This window comes from Callithrix jacchus, chromosome 8 (genome assembly GCF_049354715.1).
Source record: "Callithrix jacchus isolate 240 chromosome 8, calJac240_pri, whole genome shotgun sequence".
NCBI classification, from domain to species: Eukaryota; Metazoa; Chordata; class Mammalia; order Primates; family Cebidae; genus Callithrix; species Callithrix jacchus.
In genome coordinates this window covers 129,746,721-129,759,354 of record NC_133509.1, presented here as the reverse complement: position 1 = coordinate 129,759,354, position 12,634 = coordinate 129,746,721, and the positions used below count along the sequence as shown (strand labels likewise).

General features: G+C 48.2%; 1 long non-coding RNA gene across 1 annotated transcript; it reads left to right on the top strand.

Moving 5' to 3' along the window:
- The first annotated feature begins 3,530 nt into the window (after positions 1-3,530).
- On the top strand, positions 3,531-6,924 carry LOC144577517 (uncharacterized). The gene is made up of 2 exons (XR_013521658.1): positions 3,531-3,702; positions 5,504-6,924. It is a non-coding gene; the product is annotated as an uncharacterized LOC144577517 (long non-coding RNA).
- The last annotated feature ends 5,710 nt before the right edge of the window (positions 6,925-12,634 follow it).

Genomic DNA, 12,634 nt, shown 5'->3' with positions numbered 1-12,634 from the left:
CAGTTCTAAACTGGCTACTTACTTTCCAGCAGAATCATCGCTGTTTTCACTCTTTCCATCATTTATTCAGTCATCCATTCAACAAACACGCGAGACCATCCTGGTCAACATGGTGAAACACCATCTCTACTAAAAAAACCAAAAAATTAGCTGGCAGGGTGGTGCGTGCCTGTAATCCCAGCTACTCAGGAGGCTGAGGCAGGAGAATTGCCTGAACCCAGGAGGCGGAGGTTGCGGTGAGCCGAGATCGCGCCATTGCACTCCAGCCTGGGTAACAAGAGTGAAACTCCATCTCAAAAATAAAACCAAAAAACAAAAACACGCATTGGTTCTGAGCTGGGCACTATAGGGAAATATAAAGGTGATTTACCTCGGGTCTTGACCTCAGAGAACTTGGAGTCCAATAGAAGGTAAAAGGCATGAATGCTGAAAGACAGAAGCGTGAAGGACAAAGCACTGTGCAACTCCGAATCTAGAGAGGCCACCAGGAGGAGCTTCCAGGAGGCGGTGGCCTTCCCACCCATTCTGGGATATTGTCAGGAGCACTGGATCAGGAGTCTGGGTCCTCTGACTCATATATCGGGCACTGGACCTACCAGTCCCGTGGGGACTCAGTATTCTCCTCAGAAACAAAGAGCAGGCCGGACTGCACATGACCGGCTTTCCATTCAGAAAGAGAAAGGAGAAAACATACATCAAATGTCCAACAGATGTGTCAGAAAGTGAAATATTTGGGATCTGGAGATGAAAACAATAGTACTTAATTATAAAAAGGTATGGAAAATCGCCCGGCGAGCGTGAGTAAATGTGCTTCAGTTGGTTGCTATGCTCTCCCCCTTAGTTTCCTGTAGCTTAAGTATTTGTTCAATAATCATTTTGCATAAATTCCTTTAACGTATTAGTGGGTCCCGCTGATTATAAGACTAACAAACCAAGTAACTGCACTGCCAAGAGAGATCCTTACACATTGCAGGGGCCTCATTTTATCCCTTTGTGCCTTGACGAGCCAGGGAGAGGGGTGTGTTCTGTGTTGGGAGCCATCAGCCCCTTCCTCAGGAGCGGCACCTGGGCTGTGGCCCGGCCTCCTGCTTCCCTCCCATGAGGCCAATGTGGACACGTGTTTGACAAGAATCTAGGAATTCTTGTTCGAATGCAGTGTTAGTTCAGCCCTTTTAAGTCACAGCCGATCCAGACAAGCTCACTGACATGGGTTATTGTAGGAGGATGAGGAAAGGTTCCATGTGGTCACACCAGGCCTCAGGGAGAGCTGGACCAGATTTTGGGAGAAAATAGTAGCTCTGGAGCTTGAGGGCACCCCAGGTCCTCCCATCTCTACTGTGCTTCTCCAGTGCTCCTCCGAGCAGATCACAGGCAGGCCCTCTAAGAGAGCCCGTGAGGTTGACCAATCACCATCCAACAGCCTCATAGACACGCACCCGTGGTCCAATCAGCAAAGGCCGGGGTGGACCTGTTGAGTGGTTTTTGCCAATTGGCTGAGGCCAGAGTGGCATCATTGGCTAGGTCTCTGAACAGGACTTCGAATTGGCAGGCACTTGTCAACAATCCAAGGGGAAGAGGTTTCTGGTAGTTCCTTCTCCTGGAAAGCTAGAATTGGTGATAGAAAAGTTTGGAAACACCATGCTTGGTTTGATCTAAGCAGTAATAACGAGGAGTAGGAGGAACAGGAGAGAAAAAGTCGCTAACACATTTATTAGCTTAATAGGTACCAGGTGCTGGGTTTTACATGCCTTACCTTATTTGATTTACAAAACTGCTGATTCATCCATTTGCCTCCCCAAATCTTTTTACCCTCCCTGCACCCCAATGCCCTGCTGCTGACCTCCATGGATCCACAGCTAGGAATCCCTTGCCTCCGGCCTCCTGAGGGGTTCAGCTAGTGGGAGGCAGCTGCAGGAGGCAGGTGAGTGGGCGGGGGAGAGACTAGGCTCTGCACCTACTGGCGCCTGCCCGGGGCTGGGTTTCCTATCTCTCAAAGCTGACTCTACAGAGTCACCAGTCAGTTGTTTGGGATTCTAGTAACCTCCCTGCTGCCTGCCCCATCCTCATTTCTTAGGGCCTGGGGTAGTTACTGCTGCAACCAGCCACTTTGTAAATAGACCCTTTGCATATAAACTCTTACTGAATGATCCTGGAACTGTCGGATCGCAAAACTGCCAAGCATCTCCGGCTGGGACCGACTATCTCTCACCCTCATGAGGTAGGTGCTACCTTTCCCTGTTTGCACAGATTAGGAAGTCAGCTCTTAGATAGATAAGGAATTTGCCCAAGGTCACACAATTGACAGTAAGACTCCAAACCCTGGTCTGTCTGATGCCAACACCTAGCTCTTTGTCACTAGAGAAGATCCTTGCCACCTTGGCTGAGTGGAATTTCCACCCGGGCCTCTATGGGCGATAGCCCAGGTACAGCCCACAGCGGGGAGACACAGCCCATGAGACAGCTAGAGGTGACTGAGAAAGACAGAGCAGCACAAGCCATGTCCCAGAAGGAGCATTAGCCCTGGGAGCCTCGACAGGGAATCTCTCCACAGGATGAAGAACGCAGAAAGGAACTTTATGTAAATAACAGACTGAGAAATGAAGGGAGAGGACAGGGAGCAAGCCGAGGTGACGGGAAAAGGAAGAGGGAAGCAGAGAAGAAATACAGCCTTGGCTGCAGACACTCAAGAATGTAGCAGGAGACAGATGAAGGGGAGCTGAGAGCCTGGTGAAGGACAGAGGCCGACAAGTTAAGACTGGACTTTGCTCGGATTATCTCTGAGAGGAAAGAAGAGGACAGAGGGGTTGTGGGGAAGCTCTGGGGCTACCTCTAAGATGCTGCTATTGACAGAGGGGGAAGTTGAGGATTTGGAAGCCTGTGGAATTGTCCCAGAGGTGAGGGCGAAAACATGAAAGTGTTGCAGGGAAGGATGGCATGTGCAGCAGCTGGTCCAGCAGAGAGGCTGAGCGCTACGGGGAGCGAGGTTTCCGATCCCCACTGGGGGGGGAAAGGAGGGAAGGGGTGCTGTGCCCGCCAAGCTGTAGGAACCAGGAGGGACGGACAGTAAGACAGGCAGTACCTTGTGGAAACCCAGGCTGCAGATAAGGAATTGCCCAAACTGTCCAGGGTGGCTAAAGGGATCCTGTGGGCAGCATGGGTGGGTGGGGAGGAGCAGGGAGGGAGAATGACGCAGAAGACTGAGAATTTTGGGGGAAAGGAGAAATTCTAATTGCCTGGAGGCAGAGAAAAAAGAATTAAGGAAAAGGAAAGAAATGAGAATGAAACTGGGTCATCTTTCAGACTCCATGATTGTTGTGGGTTAAGCTGTGGACCCCAAAGATATACTGAAGTCCTAACCCTCAGTGCCCCACGACGGGATTTTATTTGAAGACAGGGTCTTTGCAGACAAATACCAGTTAAAAGGAGGCCGTTAGGGTGAGCCCTAATTCAATGCGACTGGTGTGCTCATAAAAAGGGGAAATGTGCACACAGAGACACACAGACAGAGAGAAGGGGATGTGAAATCACCCAGGAAGAAGGCGCCATGTGAATACGGAGGAGGGAATGAAGCAGCCTCAGGCCAGGGAGTCCAGGAGATGACCGGCAGCCGCAGAAACTCGGAGAGGCAGATCCCCTCCTATGGATCCAGAGGGGGCTGGGCCCTGCCAACACCTTGATTTGGGATTTCCAGCCTCCAGAACGGTGAGAGAATGAATTCCTGTTGTTTTAAGCCACCCAGTTTGTGGCGCTTTATCATGGCAGTCCTAGGGGGCAGATAAGACGCTGGTGAAAGCAGAGATGGGAGGGAGCAAGGCAGCCACAAGGGAGTCTCAAGCCCTGGAGAAAGGCACCAGGAAATATTCCAACACATCACCCTTCCTCTGCCGCAGTTTCCCAGACTCCTTGTGCTGCTCCCTCTGCTGCCACGAGCTCCCCACAAATTCTCCGTGGTAGAAATCTTTCACATTCCCTAAGCCGGAGCTCCAGGGCTCTTTCCTCTGTGAGACATTTCTCCCGCCAGCTCACGAGACTTAATCAGAACGTAGGGATCTGTCTTTGTATTGATGCTACTAGAAAGCACATCTCTGTCACCTCACCTTACGCATGGACGTCCTCTTTTGGGGAACTATAGGCATGCCACCATGTCTGGCTAACTTTTATATTTTTTGTGGAGATGGGGTTTTGCCATGTTTCCCAGGCTGGTCTCGAACTCCTGGTTTCAAGTGATCCATCTGCCTTGGCCTCCCAAAGTGTTGGGTGACAGACGAGAGCCACTGCGCCTGGCCTTGGACATCCTTTTATCCTGCATTCTGCCTTCTGACTGCTCCGACCTGAGTGGACTTTTATCTTCCTGTCTGCTCCTAGCACCTAACACAGTGCCAGGCACACAGGAGGGACCTAATACGTGGAGGCAAGACTGAGTTGAATTCTCGATGTCGTTTATGTAACATCAGGAGTAGGAAGCCCAGACCACGATGTTTTTATACTTCTCAAAACTGCCTTAAGTGTCTCATTAAGTAATCACATGCTTAATATTGCCGGGAAATGGTCTCTGAATGCCAGAGTGGGAGAAGGCATTTTTTCACAGAACAGGAAATGATCCAATCTTTGCTCAAGTCTCCAGCCCAGTTCTAAATAGAGAAACAGAATATTCCCAAATCCATTAAAAAAAAAATGGATAGATAATACAGATGTTCCTTGCTTTACAAAATAGATTGTCCCAGCAATATTGGGTGTAAATCAAATTTCTTAAAATCAAATTACATTGAAATGCACCATGGGAATGTGCTTTTAAGAGAAATCCTGCAATGAATTTTTTTCTAAATCAAAGAGAAACTCATTCATTCGGTCATTCAGTCATTTATTTATTCCAGCGGCTCTCAGACCTGGCCAAATATCAGAATCACCTGGGGAGCTTTAAAAAAAAAAATATATATATATATATATATATATATATATATATGCTATACTGAAGTCCCACCCCTAGAGATTCTCCTTTAATTGGTCTGGGGTGGGGCCCAAGCCTCAGTATTTTTTAAAACTCCCAGAAGATTCTGATGTGCAGCCAGCCTTGAGAACCACTGGTTTATTCAATAAACATTTATTAAGAATCCCCTAAGTCAGACCTGGGCTAAGTGACTACTAATAAGACATGGCTTGTTTCCTCCCAGGAGCGTAGAGCCCAGTGGCCAGTACAGATACATTAGCAGACAATTTCCCTTGCAATGTGCAGTCTGGGACTAATATATCGATGTTCATCTATTTTATGAGTTGAGATTTCTTCATATGGCTCATTGGGCTTTTTCTATTAATGGAGATACAGTTAAATAACACCTTCAAGATTACTTTATCCGATATTAATATTGTGACCCCAAATCTCCCTAGGTTAGTATTTTTTTGCCTTGGATATCTTTCTGTTTATTTTCCGTATTTTGATGGCATCATAATTTAGATGTATCTCTTAAACATCACATAATTCGGTTTTTTTTTTTTTTTTTTTTAGATGGAGTTTCTCTCTTGTTACCCAGGCTGGAGTGCAATGACGCGATCTCGGCTCACCGCAACCTCCGCCTCCTGGGTTCAGGCAATTCTCCTGCCTCAGCCTCCCGAGTAGCTGGGATTACAGGCACGCGCCACCATGCCCAGCTACTTTTTTGTATTTTTAGTAGAGATGGCATTTCACCATGTTGACCAGGATGGTCTTGATCTCTTGACCTCGTGATCCACCCACCTGGGCCTCCCAAAGTGCTAGGATTACATAATTAGGTTTTTAAAAATGCAATCAGTCCTTTTTTTTTTCTTTTGAGAGTTTTGCTGTGTCTCCCAGGCTGGAGTGCAGTGGTGCAGTCGTGGCTCCCTGCAGCCTTGACCTCCCAGGCTCAAGTGATCCTTCCTCCTCAGATCCCTAAGTAACTGGGACCACAGGCATGAAGGCTTTAACTCTGGTCTTCTGCCTCCCCATTTTCATCTGATATTTGCCAAGTATTGTAGTTCCTTCTTGGGTTTAGAAAAACACTCCCCCAAAGCATGATTTCTTTAGTTTCATACAGACAGTGTTGATTTCGATTTAGCTACATGTTTAGTAACTTTGTTTCTTCTTGAATCCCATCCCTTCCTACTCGATTTAATATCTTTCTTTTTGAAGTGGGTGCTTTATTGAAGTCTACAACCCCTTCTATGTTAATCAATGAGAGCTTGTAACATTGCTCAGGTTGGCCTTGAACTCATGGCCTCACCTCCTCAAGCGCCAGGACATCTGGCCGGAGCCACTGCGGCCCCCGTACCCCATCTATGTATTTCTGAGATTCAAAAAGGTTTGAGAACCAAAAACTATTTGAACATTTGCTGGTGAAACATAAATGTGTCTGATTAGGAGAGGCTGCCTCAGCTTGAGGGATGTAAATGCCTCTTACGTACCTGAGAGCCTTTGATCAGATGTCCCCTCTTCGACATGTACGATGTCGTTCTCAAACCTGAAAAGTCTTAGACCTCCTTCTGTACCAGCTCCTGCCACTGTGTTGTAAAATTGTGATTCCACATCTACGTGAACCCAGGCAGACCTCCCATCAGTGTCCCCCAGCCTGAGAGGGCAGCGTGTCACGTCCCTGGCTTTCCGATGCTCCCGTGCAGAACCAACCCCTTTCCTCCATGCGTTTTACATCTTTTGTTGGTAACAGTCTGTCATCTGCCAGCCAGGTCTTGGAATTCTTCCTGGACACCCAGGGTTCCTCTGCCACATGCTTATCCTAGGGGCCTCTGCAGACGGTCTGTACCCCTTCTTCATCCTCTTTATAGTGCGTTCGGGCAACTCAGATGATTCTTCTTAGATGGAGGTCTGGCCAGGTCTTGAGAAGACTTGGAATGGGAAACTATTTTCATCTTTATTTTCTTTATATATTGTCAATTGAAAAATAAACAAAATGCTGAATGGTGTGTAGAGTCTACTTCCAGATGTGTGAGAAAGCAGATGTGTGTGTGTGCATGGGAACAAGAGACTGGCCATGACATTTACTCCTGGGGCTGCCCTCTCAGGCTGGGGGACACTGATGGGAGGCCCACCTGGGTTCAGGTAGATGTGGAATCACAATTTTACAGCACAGTGGCAGGAGCTGGAACAGAAGGAGGTTTGAGAACGATGTCACATATAACACTTCAGCACAAGCTGAGACAGCTTCTCCTAACCAGACACTTTCATATTTTACCAGAAAGTGACTTAATTAAGACTGAATGAAGAGACTTAATTCCAGTGAATATCCTTTGGTAAACCTGCCTTTCCTCCCTGACGTGCGTTCCTTGATTCCAATTAAAATAAACAGCAGCATCAATAAAATATCTTTTGCTTTCTTTTATATTCAACCTCCTCCTTTGCCTTTAAGAAATTATCAGCTGGGGCTGGGCACGGTGACTCACACCTATAATCCCAGCATTTTGGGAGGCCGTGGTGGATGGATCATGAGGTCAGAAGATCGAGACCATCCCGGCCAACATGGTAAAACCCCGTCTCTACTAGAAATACAAAAATTAGCTGGGTGTGGTGGCACGCGCCTGTAGTGACAGCTACTTGGGAGGCTGAGGCAGAAGAGTTGTTTGAACCCGGGAGGTGGAGGTTGAAGTGAGCTGAGATTGTGCCTCTGCACTCCAGCCTGGCGACAGAGTGAGACTCTGTCTCAAAAAAAAAAAAAAATCAGCCACTTCTTGTGTGAAGGAGGCTACAGGTTTCCCAATTCCTTTTTATTTTTAAGCATGCTTTGTAGAGACTACCTTCTGGTGCCTGTTGGACTGGGTCCCTGATATCCAAAGAAGCTCTGCCCCTATCAAACAGTCTTGGAAGATGACACAGCTCAATGAGTGAGGCGCTGCTCAAAGGTGTCCGCCTCCTCTCTGGCATTGGGCCTGCAGAGGGAGGCAGGTTAGCATTGCACAGATACAGAAGCCACCCGATCACCCAGGGCACAAAGCAGCAGGCAGAGGACAGAGGGCTGCCATGGTCCTGCAGGCCCAGGCCCAGGGACTGTCTCAGGTGAGAGACGGGACCTGGGACATGTGTGGGATTGTGACTCTCATCCTTGGACCTGCGGGCAGGTGGGATTGTGACATACAGCTTTGCCCAGCCTCTGGGTGATTTCACTCTCCTCCCTGGGCCCAGCCCACAAGTAGGATTGTGACATGTGACTCAGGGGTGACTTGGGAAGTGGTGAACCTTCCAGAAGAGCCTCCTCGTGCATCCACCCCAGAGCCCAGGCTGTAACCTGCAGAGGAATCTGTGCTTCAGAGAGAGCCAGGAGGAGGCAGCTTGCAGGGCCCATGGGCTGGAGGGCCTGGATGTCTGCAAAGCGGGTTAACCCTCAGCAGGGCTGCGGTGAAAATGCAATGGGAGCACGTGCGTCAAACATGAGTGCCTCTTACGTGCGTGAGAGCCTTTGATCAGACGTCCTCTCTTCCTTATCGCTTGCTCTCATTTGCTGCCACCCTCCTCTCCTCTCTTCAGACTATCTAATGGATCTTGCCACCCTCTCATCCTCTTTGCAGTTCTTCCTGTTTCCAAAGGAGTCTTTCATTTAAGAGATGTAACGGGGTGTGGGGTGAAGAGGCATTAAAAAATTACACCAGAGGCTTTCATGTGCGTGATGGAGGCAACGCTCACCTCAGAGCAGACGGTCCTTCTGCTTCTCCTTCTTTTTTTTTTTTTTTGTAAATTTTTATTGCTTTTGCAGTCCTCATGTAACATAATACATGAATATATTCTCAATGTCAAAAGGCCCATAAAGCGAAAGTCCTTCTTGACCCCTCTCCCTGTCCTCTCCATCTCTTCAGAGGTACTCCAGGACATTACTTTGATGAATCTAGTTCTGCTGACCTTTCTCTGTACATTACGTACTTAAATAAGGTCCAGTAGAAATACACGGCATTGCTTTGTATTTGTGTGTGCAGAGGGTTTTGCTTTTCGTGAATGGGTTGTGCTTTCTAAATTGTTCCATAGCTTGCCTTTTCACTGAACATTTTGTCACAAGTTTATTTCCACATTATCCCTTAGCAACACATCTCATCTTTTCGTTGTCACTAAGCATTGCCTGGCTTTGGGGGTCACACACTGCTGCTGCCCATCCAATGTCTCCTTTGCTTCCAGATCCGGCCGCGCTGGTGTACTAATCCCCCCCCCTGGGCTGCCACAACCCTCTTCCACACACCGAATGGCTTAAACCACAGAGATTTATTTTCTCCCAGTTTTGGAAGCTGGAAAGTCCAAGATCAAGGTGTCATTGGGGTCTCTGGTGAGAACTCACTTCCTAGATTGTAGATGGTGCCTTCTAACTATCTGCTCACAAGCGGGAGATCTCTCTTTCTCTCTCTGTCTCTTTCTCTGTTCCTTTACTTCTAAAACCACCAGCCCTGTTGGATCAGGGCCCTGCCCTTATGACCTCATTTAACTACAGTTGACTCCTAAAAGCTCTCTCTCCAATACCATCACATTGGGGGTTAGGGCTTCAACATACACACATTGTCATCTGTAGCAGCTGGGAAGCAGGTGAATACCCCTGAGAAGCATTCCCTTTGCATCTCATCCCCTAGCTGTTGCATGGCCTCATCTACAAGTGCTTTGTGATGCTCATGAGCCTTTTTATTGATTTGACAGGAGTTCCGGCTGATGAGTGGGCCAGCCTTGGCGATTGTCTTTAAGCTTCAGTGTATGGAGCCCTTGCTCCAGGTCTGACGCAGCTGTAGAACTCCATGGATAACTCAAGGGCTCCTCCCAACCCTCAGAGGCAGGTATAATGAGTAGCTCAATTGTTCAGGTCAGGAAACTAACGCGCAGAGAGGAGAAGTGCATCACCCATGCTCATGCAGGTAGAAGTGAAAGAGTGGGGAGGGAGACCAGATATACCAGCATCTCGTCCTCGATCCTCCCTATGCCGCTGGCTGGATGAGGTCGCTGGGAGGACTGAAGGAGGAAATGAACAGAAAGCCTTAGGAGGGGCTTCGTCCTCAATAAGTTGTAGCTGTTGGTGCTGCCTCCCACTTTGCCCCTCCACATCATAATCATTATCCTTCCTGGAGGTCCAGCTTTGAGTCTGCACGTGGTGAGTGCAGGCAGCTCTTACAGCGAGGCAGCCCTGTGCTTTAGGTTTGAAGTTTCCACCTTTGCCATCAACGTATTGTGTGACTTTAAACCTTCAAACCTCTCCGTGCCTTTTCTTTAAAATAAAAATAGGCTGGGTGCAGTGGCTCACGTCTATAGTCCCAGCACTTTAAGAGGCTGAAGCAGGAGGATCTCTTGAGCCCAGAGTTTCAAATCAGCCTGGGCAACATAGACCCCATCAATACAAAAAATTCTACAAAATTAGCCAGGCCTGGTGGCACGTACCTGTAGTCCCAGCTAGGAAGAGTGAGGCGGGAGGATCGCTTGAGCCCAGGAAATCAACACTGCAGTGAACCGTGGTCGTGAAACTGTACTGCAGCCTGGTCAACAGAGGGAGACCCTATCTAAAAAAATAAAATAAATAAATAAATAGAAATCATGATGCCTAATGCATAGGCTTGCAGGGAGAATTACAAAACATACAATACATGTCGATTAAAGTGTATTATTAGAATGCAAGATAGGTTAAAAAAAAGTTTGATCTTGGGTAGCAAGAAATTAGGAGACTCTTGTCCTTCCGTAACTAAATTTCAATTCCTCACCTAAGGTTCCAGCACACCCAGCCCGAAGGATGAGCATCCGCGTGCCATGCACTTCGCTGTCAACTTCACATTCTATTAAGAATCTTTACAGTAGCCCCTGGAGACCCCTTCGTACAAGAGAGGGACCTGAAGCTCTGAAAGCTAAAAAGCATTGCCAAAGGTAAAGGGAGAGCCAGTCCTTAGATTCTCATCCTCTGGCTCCAAAGCTTCCGTGTTTTATCTTGAAAAAAGGAATTTGACTTGGATCTGCTATTTCCCCTCCATTACTAATTTAAGGTCAGTGGGAGAAACAGGGCATGGCTGATTCCTGCTGCTTTTCAGACTGCATAGAGGAACTTGTGAGTCCCAGCCAGCTGCAGCCCATATGACTGTCTTTGTGGGAGCTGTATGCGAATGTATGGGTGTGTGCTGCTTGCGTGCTGCTGCAGAGGCATGGGGGCTGTGAAGCTGGGGAGTTTGAAAGGAGAGGAGCATGTAGGGAAGCAAAGCTGGATGAGCATCCCTCCCTCCCAGGGACTCGGAATGTCCCCCATTCACAGGACTCCCAGTTTTGACACCTCCAGGAAATAAACTGGCAGGTCTAAGTGACAGACGGCTCTTGGGAATCGCATGGCGATTCTTGCCTATCATTCGGTTTTCCCTAAACCATACCAGCCAAGGCTGTTTCAGGTTAGATCCCTGATAGTTCAGCAGCCTCCATGTCAGGTGGGGGTGAACCCCAGGGTAGGGGGGCCTCACCCAAAGGCAGACCTCCCCTAAGCTCTCAGGACAGCACAAGAGCTTTGTAATCAGTGGACCTGGGTTTCATTCCAGTTCCAACCCTTTCTACTTGTGGATCACCTGAGGCCATTGCCTGGTCTCTGTCAGCCTGGGTTTCTTCATCTGGAAAGGAGGGTGGCTGCACGTATTGAAGGAGACAGAGGGGCAGCCGTGTGGTCTGGAGCCCAGCACACAGCCAGGCCCTCTGGAAGTGGCAGTTCGTCTCTATTTCGCCTGTTCCTCTGTATGTTGTCAGACCTGGGACTAAAGTCAATCAAATGCCACACTCTTGCCAGGCCCAAGGGCTGCCGCCCAATCCTTATTCCATCACTGGGCTCTGGGGAGGGCCTGGGAGGACTCTGGCTTCAGAATTACACGTGGCACCCTCGGGAAATGTGGATGAGAGGTGGCAGCAGAAGTGTGGAGGTCCCAGCTTCACGCTTAGCTCGGGGGTCCTGGAACAAGTTCTCTCCCCTTCTGGGTGTTGGCTCCTCAAGAAGATGATGGACCAGATGGACCAGGTTGAGAAGATTGAAGACTCTCAGATTCTGAGGTCTGCAGAACCAGAACATGGGTGTCAACTGGGTCAAGTCTGGCCCAGTGGCTCACATCTGTAATTGTAGCACTTTGGGAGGCTGAGGCAGGAGAATGGATTGAGCACAGTAGTTTGAGACCAGCCTGGGCCACATAGTGAGACCCCATCTCTACAAAAAGCAAAAAGATGAGCTGGGCATGGTGACATGAGCCTGTGGTCCCAGCTATTCAGAAGACTGAGGTGGGAGGATTGCTGGGCTTGGGAGGTCAAGGCTGCGGTGAGCTATGATTGTGCCTCTGCACTCCAGCCTGCGTGACAGTGTGGGACCCTGTCTAAAAAAAAAAAAAAAAAAAAAAGAAAGAAAAGAAAAGGAAAGAAAAGAAAGAAAACTGAAGTTATTTATCTCCAGATTTCTGAAGAAATCTAATGTCAAATAGAATCTCATACTAACTAGCTTTGTCCATTCATTCATTCTTTCAAAATACATCCAGAATCCAACAATTTTTTCCACCTCACTGTGGCCATCTCGGTCAACCCCCCATCATCTCTTATCTGGATTGCTGCGACAGCATCTAATCGGTTCCTCTGCAGTCATAAATCAGATCAGGTCTTCCCTCTGCTCAGAGATTTTCAATGGCTCCCTAGTTCTTCTGAATTAAA